This window comes from Oncorhynchus clarkii, chromosome 19, assembly GCF_045791955.1.
Source record: "Oncorhynchus clarkii lewisi isolate Uvic-CL-2024 chromosome 19, UVic_Ocla_1.0, whole genome shotgun sequence".
In the NCBI taxonomy this organism is placed as follows: Eukaryota; Metazoa; Chordata; class Actinopteri; order Salmoniformes; family Salmonidae; genus Oncorhynchus; species Oncorhynchus clarkii.
Window position 1 is genome coordinate 35,551,968 of NC_092165.1, and position 21,680 is coordinate 35,573,647.

The 21,680-nt window shown below is 42.8% G+C and overlaps 1 long non-coding RNA gene across 1 annotated transcript; it reads right to left on the reverse strand.

Moving 5' to 3' along the window:
• Positions 1-4,182: 4,182 nt before the first annotated feature.
• On the reverse strand, positions 4,183-10,035 carry LOC139374225 (uncharacterized). The gene is made up of 3 exons (XR_011627649.1): positions 9,183-10,035; positions 6,902-6,957; positions 4,183-6,503 (listed from the first exon to the last, which is right to left on the reverse strand). It is a non-coding gene; the product is annotated as an uncharacterized lncRNA (long non-coding RNA).
• Between the last annotated feature and the right edge of the window lie 11,645 nt (positions 10,036-21,680).

Genomic DNA, 21,680 nt, shown 5'->3' on the forward strand with positions numbered 1-21,680 from the left:
CTTCTTCAGACAGACTCTTGTGGATCGCCATGATGGCAGCATCCTTCTGCTGTGCTCTCCATACACTCATCATCCAGAGGAAAGGAATCATCCAGACATTTAGCGGTAGTATAGGTACTGCACAAGGGAGGACAAACATTGGCAGTCTCTGTAATCCAAGAAAGGGCATCTGGTACAACGTTCAGTTTTCCTTTGCGATACTCAATGATGAAGTCAAACTTCTGCAGTCTGATAGACCAGCGAATAAGACGGCTGTTGGTCTTGCCTGATGCCAGAACCCACTGCAGAGCAGCATGGTCTGTGACAACGGTGAAGATCTTTGCCTCCAAGTAGTAGCTCCATTTCTCCAAAGCCCAGACCACAGCGAGGCATTCCCTTTCAGTCGTTGAATAATTCCTCTCGGCTGAATTAAGGGTGCGACTTGCATAGGCAAGAACTTCTTCTGTTCCAAGTCCTGTTTGTTGAGCCAAGACTGCTCCAAGTCCTGTTTGACTTGCATCCGTGTACACAATGAAATGAGCATTCAGGTTAGGATGTCCAAGCACTGGAAGAGTAATTAGACTGTTTTTGAGTGCTTCAAATGCACCTTGGCATGCAGGGGTCCATTGGAATTTCACACCTTTCTTCTTAAGGTGATTGAGGGGTTTGGCTACCTTTGAAAAGTCAGGCACAAACCTGTGGTACCATCCAGCCATACCCAGAAACCGCTGAACAGCCTTGAGGGATGTGGGAATTGGGAATTCCTGCACGGCTGCAACTTTGGCTGGATCTGCATGGATACTTTCAGCATTAACCACATGTCCAAGGAACTTGAGTTCTGGCAGACAGAAACTACACTTCTTCAAGTTCAAGGTCAAACCTGCAGCCTTTAGTCTGTCGAAGACGGACTGAATGTCTTGCAGATGATCCGCGACAGAGGAGGAGTAGATTATGATGTCATCCAGATAAACAAGACAATTTCTACCCCTCAGATCTCTCAGGACAGTCTCCATCAACCTTTGGAAGGTTGCTGGAGCATTCTTCAAACCAAAAGGCATGACTTTGAAGGAGTACAAACCAGCAGGGGTGACAAAGGCAGTCTTGTCCTGACTAGCGGGATCCATTGACACCTGCCAATAGCCACTGTTCAGATCCAGATTACTAAAGATGGATGCTCCTGCCAGAGATTCCAGTATGTCATTTATGTTTGGTAGAGGGTAGGCATCGCTTTCTGTTATGGCATTCGGCTTCCTGTAGTCCACACAGAATCGATATCCACCATCTTTCTTAGGAATCAGGACAACCGGAGAAGCCCATCCGGAAAAAGAAGGTTCCACAATTCCATTCTCCAACATGCTTTTGAGCTGTTCATTGAGAATGGCCAGTTTGGCGGGGGACAGCCTGTAGGGACGCTGCTTAATGGGGACCTCATGCCGGGTATAGATTTTGTTTGAAGACGGTTGTACGGTCGAGTGTAAGAGTACAGACCTCACTGTTCACGTCCAACATCTGGGATAGCTGCCACCTTTCATCATCCGACACACATGCCTGTTCCACCACTTGTTTGATGTAGAAATCAGCATCAGGTTTGCTTTTGCTCTCGGATAGAAGGGGGGGTACGGCGGTAATCAGGGTGATAGTTGGGTTCTCAGACTTCACTGGTGGAACATGTTTTTGTCTTTGTCTCTTTATATTTTCTCTGTCTCTGACTTGACCTTGTCCGGACTCTGCATAATGTAGCAGGCTCCAACCTGAAATCAGTGCATTACCAGGTTGAAATGGATGAGGCTGAGAATAGTCAGAGTGCAGCCGATAGGAGGGTTCGGACATCGAGATGGTCAGTCCACTGAAGAACAGGAAGTCTAGGCCAAGGACTACAGCAAATGCAAGGCTTGAATCTGCAAGAATTGCCACAGGAAGGTTAATAGTCTCACCATGCAGTTGTATTATTATACTAATCCAGCCCAAGGGAGTGGTAGGTTCTCCATTGGCCAAGTACAATGGTCCCTCCTCCCATGTTCGTAGCTCCTCATGAGGTAATGCCATGTTCTGCCACAGGGCCTCTTACATCAGGGTGTAAGATGCCCCTGTGTCGATTATGGCCTTCCCTCTCCAGTTCCTAACAGTCAGAGGAACCAATAGTTGTTGCGGAATAGGAATAAGACAGCTAGCTGTGCTGTCTAAAGGCTTCATGGTGGGCATTAAGGCTGACCCAATTGTATGCAAGCCACCACGCCTGTCTAGACTTTCAGTCTTCGGTCCTTTCCGACCTTTTCCTGAATCCTGACGCTGGACATAGAGCGGGCAAGAATCTGGAGGATGTTGGACTTTACACCTCCAACACATAAATGGACTTTTGTCCTGGATCTTGGGTACAAATATCTGAGACGGTTTAGCCCCAGGAGAGTTATTGGTATACTGGGATGAGGGAACCGGGTTTTTAGTTTGGAGGTGGCGCTTCCAGTCCTTCTCAAACTGAGTCCCAAGACGCACCAGATCATCCACATTTTGTACACGTTCTCGAAGTTGACTAGCAAGGCGGGGAACCATGTTCTTAAGAAGGAGTTTGACCATCTCCTGCTCAGTAATGTCAGCCTTCCATCTCCTACATAGAACTCGATAGGAGAAGGCAAAGTCCCGTATTGGCTCTGCTTCACCCTTGACTCTGTTACGAACACGTTCCGCCAGTTCATCCCCATAGTCCTCTGAGAGGAAGGCTAAGAGGAATATTTTTTGAAACTCCTCCCAGGTTGACACATGTTCACGGGCTATCTCCCACCAGTCTCTTGCTGTACCATGGAGAACACTGCGGAGGGTGGCAAGAACCTCCAAGTCAGTAAGGGGCCGGATAGAAAGAAAATCATTACACTTAGATAAGAAAAACAGTGGATCAACATCTTCTGGGCTGCCAAAAGTGGGGAAAAGGAGTTTGATAGGGAGGGAGCGCTCTAGAGGAGGCATGACAGTGGCAGCAGGAGTTCTGTTGTTTAACAGTATCTTCAGAGGGTTTTTTGTAGTACTACCTGTTCCTATTACCTTACTGGCCAAGCCAGTGGCAGAGGTAAAACCTGAGGGAGGTGCAGAAGATTTGTCCAGAAGGGAAAAGCACTGCATTACCTCCTGGTGCAGCCCTTCCAGTTGAAGGTCTGTGGCCTTCTGTGCTTTTTCCATCTCATTAACGGTGTCCTTTTGAGTCTGTTCAATCAAAAATCGTAGTTCCCCTGTGAGAGAGTTCTTCATGTCCTCCATAACTTCCTTCAGATAAGAACACACTCCCTTCACAACAGAGGCTGACTCCTCTGCTCTCTGTTTTTGTTCGTCCTCAAGAAAGAGTATGACTTGATGATGGTTAGTTTCCATTTGTGTTTTGAACCGGTGCAGTTTTCCTTGAATATCCTGCTTCAGAGAATCTTGTAAATATTTCTGTCTCTGAACAATTTGTTGTTGGTTTTCCTCCATTTGACAGGGAAGGTAATCCAACCTCCTCTGCACATCTGTCTGATGAGCCTCCACACATTCACTGAGTTTGCGAATGGCATTCTCCTGCATTGTCAAACTATGATTGGTGTGTGTCCATTGATGTTCCAGTTGTCCAGGGATCACAGAGACACCTCTCCCAGTCTCTCTGGACAGGGTAACCGGAAGGGTTTGAGGAGAGGGTAAGGGTGGAGATGTTATAGGTGAGCCAGAAGCCTGGGGATTAGGGGCAGTGCTATCCAACTCCATTAGTTCATCGAGTCCTTCCTGAATGAAAGAATCCCGAACATGATTACCATCAGGTGTGTCCACATTGACACAGTATGGGGTTCCAACAAAAGACATGATTCAACCTTGTGTGGATGGTGTCATGGGTGTTTCTCTTCAAGTCCCTGTTCGGGCGCCAATTCTGTAGCGGTATTTATTAGAGAGGGGTAAAGAAAGCTTTTGTTCGGGCGCCAGGCAGGTATTAACCATGCCGAAAGGAAAAGAGTAGACTAGAGAGAACCACTACCAGACCCACACACATCAGCAGAAGAGACTGCCTAGAGTGTAGCCTGTTTACCAGAGTTTACCAGTGGAGAGAAAAGAGAATACACACCATAAAACCCACATCACAGCACAGGGGTAACCCAAACAAGAATACCTCATACAATAATACTAATACTAATAATGGCATAGCAATTCAACAGCAACTTCATACAAGAACGAACCCAGTCATCAACATAGGATTTGCAATAATCTGTATTATTTTCTAGTGGATGAGTGCAAAGGGTATGAATGTGGGGGGTGTTCATCGAAACAAAGGCCTTAAAAATGTCCAGTCTTCTCGGCCACATGTCATTAGTACATCTCAATACAGTTCACATAACAATACACAATTTGCAAGCAACCTCCCTTTTAACTGAAATGTCCAAATACTTCTGGCAGGGCAATAATAGTCCAGCTCTAATGAACTTCAATGGGAAGTGCATTGGAAAAATAGAGAGTCTGTTGAAGGGTAAAGCACTGGAACGATAGAGGGAAGAGAAAAAGAGAAAGAGAACAAGAGAGATCTTAGCTGTGGTCTTCAGGCGTGCAGGTGTACTGTCTGACTGTCCGATGGTTTGTATGTTAAAGCTTCGCAACAATGTTGCTACTAATCCATGCGATCCATAACGGGCGTGGTCCCAAACGAAAACAACCACGACCTAGAGCGATTACACCGATGATTGAGTTAAATACTCTATAAACTACACACACTGAAAACAAACAAAACTTATGCAGCACAGCACACACAATCAAACTGTCGCGCCACCAAAGAGCCCCTCCCCAAAGAGCTGAACGAGCTCTCTTTATTTTCTCCTTCCTTACTGCTCATGCGCTCTTAAAGTGGCAGTGCACGGTGAATGCTCCGTGCAGATTTCGCCACAAATATATTGCGTGTAAATGGATATGTGTGCAGATGCAATTCCTGTATCTCACCACAGTGGGGTAGTAGAACTGAAGATCTGTGACTGGATTTCTCTCTTTCAGTGGAAAGTGAGTTGCCAACAAAGGGGCCACATCGAGCTCCTCTAAAATCCTGCTGCCGATGCATCACGTGAGGCAGGTGGGGCGGAGCGCCACCAATATCCAAGAGATTTGCATGCAAATCTGTTATTTCCTGTCACAACAATATATCATATCCGAACTAACTGTGCAATAGATGAAGCGAAGAAATAGCGTTCTAAATGTTGCATATTGTTAACCGGGTTATTTTGTAACAGGCAGGCAGACATGCAAAGTGTTGTTATATTGCAGAGCGATGACTAGCTAGTTTACTCCATAACAGTATACTCGACTACAGTGGCCTTCTGTGCAAAGAGCTAAAGATATGGGAAGTAGCCATACACTGATCGTAACCCAAAAGTTATAAAGTTTGTGTATGTGGCTCAAAACTCATTTCTGGGATTGGTTATAAGTGCATTCAATGTGTTGCCAGTGTAGTGTACTGGTTTTGATGCATATGAGCTTTGTTGATTGAGTTTGGCCAGTCAATATTTGAATTTTAAAATCACCACTGCTGCTGTATATTCCTTCTGAGGAAGGGCGGAAAGACCGCAGGAACTGTGGTCAGGAAATGAAACATAAATACACAAACCTAGCACATACCTTTCAAAAGTAGGCATGGAGAGAACAAATATGACTTTCCTTCTACTAGTATAGCATGCCCATAAGCCTTGTGGAAATGAGTGCAACGTCCTTCAGCTCTTTTACTCTAACGTTATGCAACAGTAAGAATACAAAACCACAAGTACATTGCTCAATGACAAATATTTATAAGACCGTGGAAAGAATTGTTCCTTCAGCATTTTTGTGGTCCGATTTGATGTTGAATTCCACATGGAAATTGATGGTTCTGTCTATTAGCCATTGAGAGACATAACCATGGAGAAAATTCATAGTTTAGTAAATTAGTTGGTGGTGGGTGCCCTGCATGGTGCTGCAAATGCAGTATTGTTTTTCAACTGACTGCTACAGCACCAATCATCAATTCATAACAAAAAAATAAAAAATCTTTGGTTCAAAAGTTGTCCTGCATTTTGGGGGGACCCGACCAAATTGACATAGAAATTTGTGTCATAGATCTGTTATTGTCATCGGAAGCAAGTCTAAGGAGTGGTAGATCTGTTCTATGTGCTCCAATTCATTGCTTCTATGCTTCCCAGTTTTCTTGCGGTTTTGTACACCAGCTTCAAACAGCTGAAAATACTATATTTTTGGTTATCGTAAATATATTTCACAGCGATTTAGATGGTACAATGATTCCTTACACTAAACATGCTTGTTTTGACACATAAACTGAACTTAGGCGAACTATTAGAATTTGAGCAATATAGTACATCTTTAAAATGAGCAATGTGCTTCTCCAAAAGTGAATGCAGGAAATGTGAGCAGGTTGCCACCAGTCTCTCCTGTGGGGTCAACTAAACTCTCTCTCTATGGTCTCCATCAGGTCCACTTCTGATCCATCATACAGGGTGACGGGCGTGGAAAGAGAGGGGCCATGGCTATCATCAGGGACTCTGGGAAGGAACAGAGAGATATGTCAGAAATGGTTATAACAAGAAATTGACTCGCAGAGACAGTTTCAGAAATGGGACTAGATTAAAGCAATAGTTTTATAGATGAAACTTTGGACCAAATTGTGATGCGTAATGGATACAGTCAGTGTGTAATGTGCATCATAGAGGCAATATAGCCTAGGCCTATTCCACAATAATTTCAAAGTGTAATTCAATATTTAATCATCATCTTTTTTATAGCATGTTCTCATGTTGAAAAGTATCTACATAAATTAGCCACAATAAAGCAGTTGTTTGCAAGTGGTTTGCTGACATGTAACTAATCTGATCTGCCCAAAGGCTTGGTATTTTGTTATGCTCAAGGTGAATTTGATCTTGCCCGATCAGCAGTTACTTACGAGTCTGATTCTGAGCGAGGCACTGATTCCACCCAAGTTCCCTTTGTCAATAAGTCCTGTTGAGAGTTTTGACAATAGAGTTGTCAGAGAACACCATACAGTCCCTTCAGAAAGTATTCACACCCCTTGACTTTTTCCACATTGTTGTGTTACAGACTCAAATTAAAATGGATAACATTTAGATTTTGTTTAAATGATCTACAAACAATACCCCATAATGTCGAAGTGGAATTATGTTTTAGACAAGTTTACAAATTAATAAAAAATGAATAGCTGAAATGTCTTGAGTCTATAAGTATTCAACCCTTTTGTTACGGCAAGGCTAGATGAGTTCAGGAGTAAAAATGTGCTTAAAGGTGCAATATGCAGAAATGTTTCTGCCATATCCTGGTTGCTAAAATTCTAATAGTTTGCCTAATTTTAGTCTATGTGACAAAACAAGCAATGTGTAGTGTAGAGAATCATTGTGCCATCTAAACTGCTGTGAAATATATTTTCAATAATTAAAAATATTGTATTTTCAGCTAGTGTACAAAACTGCAAGCAAAAGATGCAAAAACTAAACGTAAGAATGGGAAGAATAGAAATAGCATACACAGAACAGATCTACCGTTTCATAAACTTATTTTCAATGAGAATGACGGATCCATAACACACTTTCTATGTGAATTTGGTCGGGTCGCCCAAAAAGTTACAGATTTCAGATTTAACAAGTCACATAAGTTGTATTTTTAGTAGATGGGTAAAAAAAGAAGCAGACTTTGAATATCCCTTTCAGCATGATGCAGTTATTAATGTTACACTTTGGATGGTGTATCCATACACCCAGTCACCGCAAAGATACAGGCACCTTTCCTAAAGAGAAAGGAAACCGCTCAGGGATTTCACCATGAGGCCAATGTCAGAGTTTAATTGCTGTGATAGGAGATAACTGAGGATGGATCAACAACATTGTAGTTCATCCACAATACTAACATAAATTACAGAATGGAAAGAAGGAAGCCTGTACATAATACAATTACAATACAAATACAAACATTGCATCCTGTTTGCAATAAGGCACTAAAGTCATACTGCAAAAAAAATGGCAAAGAAATGTACTTTTTGTCCTGAATACAAAGTGTTATATTTGGGGAAAATCCAATCCAACACATCACTGAGTACCACTCTTCATATTTTCAAGAATTGTGGTGCCTGCATCATGTTATGAGTATGCTTGTCATCGGCAAGAACTACGGAGTATCTAGGATAAAAAGAAACGGAATAGAGCTAAGCACAGGCAAAGTCAGAGGAAGACCTGGTTCAGTCTGCTTTCCAACAGACACTGGGAGACAAATTCACTGTTCAGCAAGACAATAACCTAAAACACAAGGCCAAATATACACTGGAGTTGTTTACCAAGATGTCATTGAATGTTCCTGAATGGCCTTGTTACAGTTTTGACTTAATTAAATCGTCTTGGAAATTTATGGCAATACTTGTAAATAATATATTTATATTTTTTGTTTATTTCACCTTTATTTAACCAGGTAGGCCAGTTGAGAACAAGTTCTCATTTACAACTGTGACCTGGCCAATACAAAGCAAAGCAGTGCAACAAAAACAACAACACAGAGTTACACATGGACTAAACAAACGTACAGTCAATAACACAATAGAAAATCTGTATACAGTGTGTGCAAATGAAGTAAGGAGGTAAGGCAATAAATAGGCCATAGTGGCGAAGTAATTAGAAAAAATGTCTGTCTAGCAATGATCAACAACCAACTTGACAGAGCTTGACAAATATTTTTTAGAAAGATTTGTCAATGTTGTTCAATCTAGGTGTGCAAAGTTATTTGAGATTTTTACCAGGACTCCCAGCTGTAATTGCTGCCAGACATGATTGTAACATGTATTGACTCAGGGGGTTGAATACTTATCTAATCAAAATATATTCGATTATATTTTCTATTAATAAAAAAATATATTTAAAAAATTCTTCCACTTTGACATTGCAGTGAATTTTCTGTAGATCATTCGCACACAAAAATGACAATTCAATCCATTTTAATCCCATTTAGTAACACAACAACATTTGTCAAGGGGTGTGAATTCTTTCTGAAAGCACTGTGTATGGTTTGCAGAAAACTTTACAATACAAAAATGTAATCAGTTACCAATGCCATTGGTTAAGTAATTTTAACATTTTATATAACAGGAAATAATAAATCAAATGCTGTCAATTTGATTATGCTCGTGGATCACCACTGTTCAGAATGAGCTAAAATAATATTCTTACATTTTCCTGAGTGGCGCTTGGGAACTGAATCTGTGTATCTTTTGAAATGTGGTGAAAGACATGCTTGTCCTTGTTGATGACTCCTACAGAACCGTTATATGGACAATGTACCCCCGTCCCTTCCGAAAACTCAGAACTCTGCAAGTGAGGGGTTGAATTGAAATCGCTTTCATTGTGGACCCGTTTGGAATTACAGAATCCATGCGCGTCTGACCCGATTAAAAACGTATTTTCAAACGTTTTCCTTTTGGAACGCAATTCCCGATTGTCATATTCCTCTAGAACCCGGTCCAGTTCCACATCAATGTCATCATCCTCTGCTGAAAATTCCGAGTCGTGTCCTTCACTGTGGCAGTCTAGTTGTTGCGTTATGTTTCGTGACTGATTGAAGTTCGTCAATTTGGGTATATTCAATGGTTTGAACAAGTGACTTTCCTCTTTCGAAACATGGACTGTGTTGTCATCTCCTTTGAATGCGTTTATCTCGTTGACACTCCCAGGTGCAACTTTCTTTCCACGACTACTACCGCTTCCCATGTTGTTGTTGTCCCTTGGCACCAGGCTATAAAAATGTACGAGGCACAGCAAAGGCACGCTCCCATTGCCAGTTCCCTTGGCCCCCCACCAAGTAATCCAAGAACTCAGAAGTTAGGTCAAAAATTAACTTGCCTCCACTCAATAGATCACCAAAAAATGTGGTTCACTTACGCACTGGGGGAAAAGCGGTCCTTCTGTCTGTGGCGCAATGGAATCATACAAACACAAAGAAAAAGTGTGGAATAATTTGATCCAATCTAGACGTCTACCCGTAGCTTGCAAAACGCAGTCAAGCCATCCATGCTTCAGCCTCCTCCTGAATTTGTACGTACGAGTACACAACACTTTACGGTATCACGTCTTTTCTGACTGATTCGGATGCGCTCTCATGCGCAGTCAGATAGAGAGATTCAGTAGGTACTGTACAAATCATTCGAAGCAAACAGTTTGAAACACATTCATTCAATATTCGTTTAATTCATTTTCGGCCTTATCAAAAATAACTTTGATATTATGGGTAGAGGGAGGCTGCAGAAGCCTACCAGGGTGCTGTTTACCAAATGTTAAATTGTGAAAGAAAAAATGTCTTTACAGTCATGATACACAAATACAGTAGACACACACACTCACAACATTTTAGGCTTTGATTGACCCCTATGTCCAAAAAAATCACAGTAAAAATGTCTGGTATACTTTTTTTGAGATGTGTGCGACTAGTAGATCATTAATCCAGTGTGATGACCATTGCATCGCATAAGAGGCCTAGTACTAAGCAACTAAGTGAAATGATTTGAATCCCGTTTCATACATTTTTTAGTGAGCGCAATGCACAGTTTCTCTAGAGATAAATCAGCTCAAGCTGGAACTGTGCAATGTAGTAGAGAGTTGTAGTTTCCAACAGGCTAATATTCAACATAGTTTAGCGCCCAGAGCCTGGTAATTAATTTAGTTACAATGACCATAATCCGTTGCGTGCCTACTTGTCTGGTCTGTGTGGTGCAGACAATATAAATGATAGAGGCCTCTGGTGGCCAAAAGGCCATTTATGCATTGGTAGCCCCATTAAGGGCTTCCTCCATGCTTCTGCCATTTTAAAGTAGTCAACTGGGTGCGGATTCCTATGGGTTGTAGCCTCAATGGCGCTGCCCATGCTGTCACAGATGCAATAATTGCACAGATATTAAGATGAGTCCTCTATATATCTCTAATGGTGCAATCATAGCCGGAGAGAAGAGACAGAAGAAAGCCAATCTAGAGGGATAGAGATCAGCTGCTTTGTGAGGTATCTCTACCTGAAAATAAGTTATTGATAGTTGGTATTCGGCAGTCATAAAAGTATGCCTTATTTACTTTGAAGAACTACTAAAATAGTGATTTTGTCAGACAGCATAGGCAGCAGCTCTATAGAGATGAGATTATGACTTGGAATGAAATAATAAAGTCATCAAATAGGCCTAAAACAAATGTAAGATATATACACAGCAACTGACATATTTTACTAAAGTAAAGTAATGTGAATAAATTATGGTTAATAAGTGATAAGCAGTAATGGGCAGTTACTACCATCATGGGACTTGTATTCATTGTTTTATTCTGTGTTGTTACAGCATTCAACCCACATAATGCATGGTGCATTTAGCTCACAATGGATTATTGATCCAATAGTGGCACGTGACAAAATGTTTACCATCCATTTTTTATGTTTTAGAATTGAATTGTGTTTCCTCAAAGTTCACTGTAATTGTCACGTTCTGACCTTAGTTCCTTTGTTATGTCTTTGTTTTAGGTTGGTCAGGGCGTGAGTTGGGGTGGGTAGTCTATGTTCTTTTTTCTATGTGTTTGGCCTAGTATGGTTCTCAATCAGAGGCAGGTGTCGTTCGTTGTCTCTGATTGAGAATCATACTTAGGTAGCCTTTTCCCACCTGTGTTTTGTGGGTGATTGTAATCTGTTTAGGTTGTTTCCCTGACAGAACTGTGCGCTTTCGTTTTCTCCGTTTGTTTTTTGTGAACATTAAATATGAACAATTTCCACGCTGTGCTTTGGTCTCATTCCAACGACGATCGTTACAGTAATATAGGGTAAAGAAGTATTTTGACCATCTTGGAACTGGCATAAAATGGACATCTTATGGTTTGCAATGTTAATGACACTGGATTAATGATCTAATAGTGACATATCTCAAAATATGTTTACCAGCCATTTTGTCTGTGGAAAACTTGAGTTATACGCCCTCAAACTTATATGCTCTCAGAAATGGAATTATATGCCTTTAAAATTCACTGTAATATATAGAATTACCAACTATTATCCCCCATCTTTTAAGATGACATAAAACGGGCGGTTTCTTTCTGATCACGTCGTGATGTGTGTTTTGTCCTATATTTTTACTTCATTTATTTTTATTTGAATCCCAGCCCCCGCCCCCGCAGATAGGCTGTCATTGTAAATAAGAATTTCTTCTTAACTGACTTGCCTAGATAAATAATGGTTAAACAAAAATAAATACAAAATACAATTACTAAAAAATAACTGTTTTCGATAGTGTTTTTAGACATTAAATGCACCATGCATTGTGTGGGTTGAATGCTGTAACAACACAGAATAAAACAATTATTAAAAGTCCCATGATGGTAGTAACTGCCCATTACTGCTTATCACTTATTAATCATCATTTATTCACCTTACTTTACTTTAGTAAAATATGTCAGTTGATTTGTATATATCTTACATTTGTTTTAGGCCTATTTGATGACTTTATTATTTCATTCCAAGTCATCATCTCATCTCTATAGAGCTCCTGCCTATGCTGTCTGATAAGGGGCAGCATTTTCACGTTCGGATGAAAAGCGTGCCCAGAGTAAACTGCCTGCTGCGCAGGCCCAGAAGCTAATGTGTGCATATTATTAGTAGATTTGGATAGAAAACACTCTGAAGTTTCTAAAACTGTTTGAATGTTGTCTGTGAGTATAACATAACTCATATGGCAGGCGAAAACCTGAGAAAAACCTAACCAGGAAGTGGGAAATCTGAGGTTTGTAGTTTTTCAAGCCATTGCCTTTCGAATATACAGTGTCTATGGGGTCATATTGCACTTCCTAAGGCTTCCACTAGATGGCAACAGTCTTTAAAACCTACTACGAATAAGAGCTGTTTGACTAAGGGGTCTGGCAGAATGCCATGAGCTAAGTCAGGCGCGTGGTTGTGAGAGCGACCTCTGTTTCTTTTCATTTCTAAAGACAAAGGAATTGTCCGGTTGAAACATTATTGAACATTTATGATTAAAAACATCCTAAAGATTGATTCTATACATCGTTTGACATGTTTCTACGAACTGTAATAGAACATTTTTGACATTTCGTCTGGACTTTCGTCTGGACTTGCCTGCGCCTTGTGAATATCGATTGGTGAACTAAACGCGCTAACAAAAAGGAGGTATTTGGACATAAATATGAACTTTATCGAACAAAACAAACATTTATTGTGGAACTGGGATTCCTGGGAGTGCATTCTGATGAAGATCATCAAAGGTAAGTGAATATTTATAACGCTATTTCTGACTTTTACTAACTCCACAACATGGCGGGTATCTGTATGGCTTGTTTTTGTGGCTTAGTGCTGTACTCAGATTATTGCATGGTGTGCTTTTTCCGTAAAGCTTTTTTGAAATCTGACACAGCGGTTGCATTAAGGAGAAGTATATATGCATTTTCAGGTAGAGATACTTCACAAAGCAGCCGATCTCTATCCCTCTCAATCATGTGTTCTACTGTCTCTTCACGCCGTATCCGTGTCTGCACCATAGAGATAGAATTAGGACTCATCTTTATATCTGTGCCATTATAGTGTCTGTATAATCATGTGCAGGGCCATTGAGACTACAACCCATAGGAATCCCCACCCAGTTGACTAGCATGGTGAAAGTTCTTAATGGTGCTGCCCATGCTAAACTAGCCTTTTGCCCACTAGAGGCCTCTATAACTCTTTATGGTCTGCACCACACTGACCGGATAAGTAGTTGTGCAATGGATTATGGCCATTGTAGTTAATTACTACATTTTCTGGGCTAAACTATTTAGAATAGTGACTTGTTGGAGACTACAACTCCCTACTACATCACAGCATTTGGACTTGATCTGATTTATGTCTACAGAAAAAAAACAAATGACATGGAACAGAATTTTAGATGGAGCCGGAGGAGATGGCTGTCATTTTATAGGCTCCTAACCAATTGTGCTATTGTGAATGTTTTTTCACGTTATTTATAACTTATTGTGTTCTGCCACAGTCTCGTATGATCGAAAAGAGCTTATCTTATGACCAAAAAGAGCATCTGGATATCAGGACAGCGATTACTCACCTTGTACTGGACAAAAACACCAAGACAGGAGGCTGAAAAGATTTGGCAGTCCTCAGATCCTCAAAAAGTAATACAGCTGCACCATTGAGAGCACTGGTTACATCATCACCTGGTATGGCAGCTGCTTGGCCTCTGACCACAAGGCACTACAGAGGGTAGTGCATACGGCCCAGTGCATCACTGTTGCCAATCTTCCTGCCATCCAGGAGATCTATACCAGGCGGTGTCAGAGGAAGTCCCAAAAAATTGTCAAAGACTCCAATCACCAAAGTCAAGCTGTACCTCGACTAAGCTGTACCTCCGCACATTGACTTGGTACCGGTGCCCCGTAAATAGCCTTGTTATTGTTATGTAATTTCAGCATATTGTTACTTGCAGGCTGATGTGGCATTTAAACCATGAGTTTAAAAACTAAGCCATCAAAGTAAGGCCTAATGATATAAGTATTGTATTTTCATGGAGTACATTTTTTATGATCGCATTCACCTAGGTACTCACTTTGTGAAAGCCATCGGCTTTTAAAATGAAAGAATTCAATAACCATGTCTCTGTCACTAACAAACAGTCATTGGTGGTAACCCTACAATTCACTCAACAAGAAAAGGCTCCCTGGGAAAATGCAAATTAGGCTTTACACCATACAGTGTTAAAACAAAACCCCAAAACGATTTACTGTAACACTACAGGTGTTCATTCCGTACACTGAGAAAGTGTAGCAGCATCAGCCACTGTTCAATTAACTCTAAATCAAGTGTTATGTTTTACCCTGTAGGTGTTGCCTATTACTCTACAGTAGAGCTATGCAAACACCACAATCAACTTGAACACTGTAAGAATTGAATGGTAAACACTGCCACAGAGTTAAATCTTTAACACTTTTAAAAGTGTTATTTTAATACCAGTTCAGTGGGATGTATATGTTCACTGAAAATAGTGTACATTTAAAACTTTCCGAGTTAAATGTACACCACTTATTTTACTGTGCAAACAGATCATGCTACTGTACCCACCAGTTGGCCTGACTCTTTTCCTGACTCTGAGCACGAACATGAGGGTGATTAGTGACAAAAAAGAATGAAGCAATTAGTTTGATATATCTTGGCCATGTCAAGACAGCAACAATGTCCGGGCCATTGTCATGTCTGTGTTCCACTAATAGATTCTATTGAGGCAAGTGAGGACAGGACAAGAAGGATGTGAGACCCTGTCACAGAGCAGTAGTGTGAATAACAGACTCAGAGATCCTATGGTGAGTGATTCAATGTCCAGTGCTGACCTATACAATAGAGTGGCATTCCATTCCAACAACACAGGCTTCCCGGAGATTCCCCAATAAGCCTTTGTTTGGTCCGCAGCTTGCTGGAGAGTTACCAAGTCAAAGACACCTGGCCTAGAGGCTTTTTTGCTGGCTTCTCATCTGCTTGGAATAAAAACAAAGAAAATGTGTTGGCCTTTTCCCCACTTTTTTTTACATGAGAAAGTTAAAGTACATTGATGCATTATCACAAGAGAGACAAAACAGTATCCTTTTCAGACCTTCACCTGGCCCAACATTTTCAGAGAGGATTCATATGAATGAAAAGCCCATTGAATGTTGAGTGGAAATGTTTTACATATTGGGATTTTTTACATTCCTCCTATATCCTTAAATGTTCTGTTCTATCCGTGTTTGTGTTCTTGAGCAGACCCCTCTCTGCTATTCACTGTTACATTTATGTGTCCCAGAAGGGTTGATAACATCTGAATCTCAGCTCAACAGCTTCCAGACAAGAGAGAGAGAGAGGCACTGCTGCAGCTGTGGAGTCCACAGAACAAACAGACCAGCTACAGAATGTGGTTTTCCCTACTACTCCACCATGGCCATTCTAGAAATAAACCCTAACATGAAGACACTAGCTATAGGGGTCTTAGGGGTTGGAGCAGACAAGCAGTTTTTTAAATCAACTCTGAATAACTACTCGTTTTCTTCTACCTTTAGTTTTCTATTATCATTTTGTTGTACCCCTTTTTCTCCCCAATTTTGTGATATCCAATTGGTTGTTACAGTCTTGTCCCATCGCTGCAACTCCTCTACGGACTCGGGAAAGGCGAATGTTGAGAGCCACGCTTCCTCCGAACCACGACCCTGCCAAGCCACACTGCTTCTTGACACATTGCTCGCTTAACCTGGAAGCAGGCCGCACCAAAGTGTCAGAGGAAACTGTCCAGCTGGTGACTGAAGTCAGCTTGCATATGCTTGGCCCGCCACAAGGAGTCGCTAAAGTGCAATGTAACAAGGAAATTCTGGCCGGCCAAACCCTCCCCTAACCCGGACAACGTTGGGCCAGTTGTGCCCCGCCTCATGGGTCTCCCGGTCACGGCCGGCTGTAACACAGCCTGGGATCGAACCCGAGTCTGTAGTGACGCCTAAAGCACTGCTATGCAGTGCCTTAGACTGCTGCGCCACTCGGGAGGCCCCTTCTATGGAAATGATTTATGCTTTCTGTTTTACACATGGAACCAAAACTGCTGAGGCCATTTTTAACAAGGCAGCTGCCCACTGATAGGCATTCCATCAAAACTGTGACAGGGCCTGTTCGCTCACCATAAGCTCCTCAGGTACACAAACCCATTCAATGTTACACATGACATCTCTATCCCATCCTGCCTGAACTGTAGTCTCCATATGTCTCTCCCTTGGTATGTTTATGTGTGAATGCCATCCCTTCACAGTTCATTACACAGGAAGGATAAACAAGAAACTGCAACAGCCTGCAGACCTGCCATGCTGTTGATACTGTTTACTGTGATCAGATTTGCTAGCTATGTGATCTGTTGTTCATTGATAATCAATTACAGTATTCTTGTTTGTAATTTTGCTGTGTGTTCCGTGTTCTGTTGATCTACCCTAGATAACAGACATACAGTGCCTTCAGAAAGTATTCACACCTAAATACATTTGCAATAATTTCTAAAACATGTTTTCACTTTGTCATTATGGGGTATTGTGTGTAGATGGGCGAGGAAAAGCATCTATTTAATCAATTTTGTATTCATAATGTAACATAACAAAATGTGGAATAAGTCAAGGGGTATGAATACTCTCTGAAGGCACTGTATCTGTAATCCCTTCATGGCGCACACAAAAGTAGGACACTGTCTCACCATCACTGCCAAACTTTGTGACATTCTATAGACTTAATTTTACAGACGGCCCTGGCTTGGACAGTATGTACGTTACAGTTTGTTGGGAAAAAATGTTTTAGTTCCAGTGAAAGAGAATGTCCTCCAATAGATTTACCACATAATTGGCTGAATGGATGAGCAACGCAAACATATTGTATCCCCTTGACATATGATGTAAGGTTGCTATGGTAACCCGTTCACTGTTGAAGAGTGCAGCGTTGGTGAAAGAGAGACACTGTCAGCCTATTCATCACTGGCCTTGTGTTCAGTTTCCCTCACAAGGACAGCAAAGCCAACATCCTCTTGGGACCCCTGTAGAGCCCTTAATGTCCCAATGACATGAGTACCAACATTAGAATGACATCAATCGGGCCTCCCGAGTGGCACAGTTTCCTACATTACAGCTATATGAATTAGAGGGCGATTGATGTAATACAATTTTTTTTGTAGTACTTTCACCCATTTTTAACCACAATTGGTAATAACAGTCTTATCCCATCGCTGCAACTCCCGTACAGACTCGGGAGAGGCGAAGGTCAAGAGCCATGCATCCTCTTCCACTGCTCGCTTATCCCTGAAGCCAGCCGCACCATGTGTCAGAGGTAACACAGTACAACTGGCAGGCACCCGGCCCGCCACAAGGAGTCGCTAGAGCGCGACAACGCTGGGCCAATTGTGCACCGCCTCATGGGTCTCCCGGTCACGGCTGGCTGTGACACAGCCTGGGATTGAAGCCGGGTCTGTAGTGACGCCTTAAGCACTGTGATGCAGTGCCTTAGACAGCTGCACCACTCGGGAGGCCCGATTGATGTCATTCTAATCAATCAATCAATCAATCAAATTTATTTTATATAGCCCTTCGTACATCAGCTGATATCTCAAAGTGCTGTACAGAAACTCAGCCTAAAACCCCAAACAGCAAGCAATGCAGGTGAAGAAGCACGGTGGCTAGGAAAAACTCCCTAGAAAGGCCAAAACCTAGGAAGAAACCTAGAGAGGAACCAGGCTATGTGGGGTGGCCAGTCCTCTTCTGGCTGTGCCGGGTGGAGATTATAACAAAACATGGTCAAGATGTTCAAATGTTCATAAATGACCAGCATGGTCGAATAATAATAAGGCAGAATAGTTGAAACTGGAGCAGCAGCACAGTCAGGTGGACTGGGGACAGCAAGGAGTCATCATGTCAGGTATTCCTGGGGCATGGTCCTAGGGCTCAGGTCCTCCGAGAGAGAGAAAGAAAGAGAGAATTAGAGAGAGCATATGTGGGATGGCCAGTCCTCTTCTGGCTGTGCCGGGTGGAGATTATAACAGAACATGGCCAAGATGTTCAAATGTTCATAAATGATCAGCATGGTCGAATAATAATAAGGCAGAACAGTTGAAACTGGAGCAGCAGCACAGCCAGGTGGACTGGGGACAGCAAGGAGTCATCATGTCAGGTAGTCCTGGGGCATGGTCCTAGGGCTCAGGTCCTCCGAGAGAGAGAAAGAGAGAAGGAGAGAATTAGAGAACGCACACTTAGATTCGAATAGGACAGGAGAAGTACTCCAGATATAACAAACTGACCCTAGCCCCCCGACACATAAACTACTGCAGCATAAATACTGGAGGCTGAGACAGGAGGGGTCAGGAGACACTGTGGCCCACTCCGAGGACACCCCCGGACAGGGCCAAACAGGAAGGATATAACCCCACCCACTTTGCCAAAGCACAGCCCCCACACCACTAGAGGGATATCTTCAACCACCAACTTACCATCCTGAGGCAAGGCTGAGTATAGCCCACAAAGACCTCCGCCACGGCACAACTTAAGGGGGGGGGGGGGGGGGGCGCCAACCCAGACAGGATGACCACATCAGTGACTCAACCCACTCAGGTGACGCACCTCCTCCAGGGACGGCATGAGAGAGCCCCAGTAAAGCCAGTGACTCAGCCCCTGTAATAGGGTTAGAGGCAGAGAATCCCAGTGGAAAGAGGGGAACCGGCCAGGCAGAGACAGCAAGGGTGGTTCGTTGCTCCAGAGCCTTTCCGTTCACCCTCCCACTCCTGGGCCAGACTACACTCAATCATATGACCCACTGAAGAGATGAGTCTTCAGTAGAGACTTAAAGGTTGAGACCGAGTTTGCGTCTCTGACATGGGTAGGCAGACCGTTCCATAAAAATGGAGCTCTATAGGAGAAAGCCCTGCCTCCAGCTGTTTGCTTAAAAATTCTAGGGACAATTAGGAGGCCTGCGTCTTGTGACCGTAGCGTACGTGTAGGTATGTACGGCAGGACCAAATCAGAGAGATAGATAGGAGCAAGCCCATGTAATGCTTTGTAGGTTAGCAGTAAAACCTTGAAATCAGCCCTTGCTTTGACAGGAAGCCAGTGTAGAGAGGCTAGCACTGGAGTAATATGATCAAATTTTTTGGTTCTAGTCAGGATTCTAGCAGCCGTATTTAGCACCAACTGAAGTTTATTTAGTGCTTTATCCGGGTAGCCGGAAAGTAGATGTTGTAATAATAAAGTAATGTTGGTACTCATGTCATTGGGACATTAAGGGCTCTACAGGGGTCCCAAGAGGATGTTGGCTTAGCTGTCCTTGTGAGGGAAACTGAACACAAAAAGTGTATATGATGTTGGGTTAATGTTTATTGCAGACTCCACTTTTTGTGAAACGGCTGTGCTGCTGAAAAGCCCTTTGATATTCACAACCACCAGATGGAGCTAGCATGCAGACAGGCCATAGCCTGTCTGCAAAGAATAGTTTGACATTGTTGTCCATGTTTTTCATCTTGATCTTGACCTGGGATGATGTTTATTGCAGACATTCAGACCTTTTTAAGACTCTACATTTTGTGAAATTGCTGTGCTGCTTAAACCCATCAACATTCAAATAGTGTCCAAAAAACAAAGCATTACTTCAAGATCTATATTTATTTCACACAACTCACCCAGTTAGACAGATATGCCTTTGATATTCACAACCACCAGGTGGGGCTAGCATGTAGATAGAATATAGCCTCTCAAAGAACAAGGATGAAAGAAGAGTTTGATATTGTTGTCCACTTTATATGAGTCAATCTTGACCGTATTGTGTGCAGCTAACTTTCTTTTCAAAAGCTGGTAACAGAAGGTGTAAACTGCCTTTTCTGTCCCAATTAGTAATGCAGAATCACAAATATTTGACAAAAACAAACTTTTGAGGCTGTAAATACACAGCTCCAAAAAATAAAGGGAACACTTAAATAACACAATGTAACTCCAAGTCAATCACACTTCTGTGAAATCAAACTGTCCACTTAGGAAGCAACACTGATTGACAATAAATTTCACATGCTGTTGTGCAAATGGAATAGACAACAGGTGGAAATTATAGGCAATTAGCAAGACACCCCCAATAAAGGAGTGGTTCTGCAGGTGGTAACCACAGACCACTTCTCAGTTCCTATGCTTCCTGGCTGATGTTTTGGTCACTTTTGAATGCTGGCGGTGCTTTCACTCTAGTGGTAGCATGAGACGGAGTCTACAACCCACACAAGTGGCTCAGGTAGTGCAGCTCATCCAGGATGGCACATCAATGCGAGTTGTGGCAAGATGGTTTGCTGTGTCTGTCAGCGTAGTGTCCAGAGCATGGAGGCGCTACCAGGAGACAGGCAAGTACATCAGGAGATGTGGAGGAGGCCGTAGGAGGACAACAACCCAGCAGCAGGACCGCTACCTCTGCCTTTGTGCAAGGAGGAGCAGGAGGAGCACTGCCAGAGCCCTGCAAAATGACCTCCAGCAGGCCACAAATGTGCATGTGTCTGCTCAAACGGTCAGAAACAGACTCCATGAGGGTGGTATGAGGGCCCGACGTCCACAGGTGGGGGTTGTGCTTACAGCCCAACACCGTGCAGGACGTTTGGCATTTGCCAGAGAACACCAAGATTGGCAAATTCGCCACTGGTGCCCTGTGCTCTTCACAGATGAAAGCAGGTTCACACTGAGCACATGTGACAGAGTCTGGAGACGCCGTGGAGAACGTTCTGCTGCCTGCAACATCCTCTAGCATGACCGGTTTGGCGGTGGGTCAGTCATGGTGTGGGGTGGCATTTCTTTGGGGGGCTGCACAGCCCTCCATGTGCTCGCCAGAGGTAGCCTGATTGCCATTAGGTAGCAAGATGAGATCCTCAGACCCCTTGTGAGACCATATGCTGGTGCGGTTGGCCCTGGGTTCCTCCTAATGCAAGACAATGCTTGACCTCATGTGGCTGGAGTGTGTCAGCAGTTCCTGCAAGAGGAAGGCATTGATGCTATGGACTGGCCCGCCCGTTCCCCAGACCTGAATCCAATTGAGCACATCTGGGACATCATGTCTCGCTCCATCCACCAACGCCACGTTGCACCACAGACTGTCCAGGAGTTGGCGGATGCTTTAGTCCAGGTCTGGGAGGAGATCCCTCAGGAGACCAT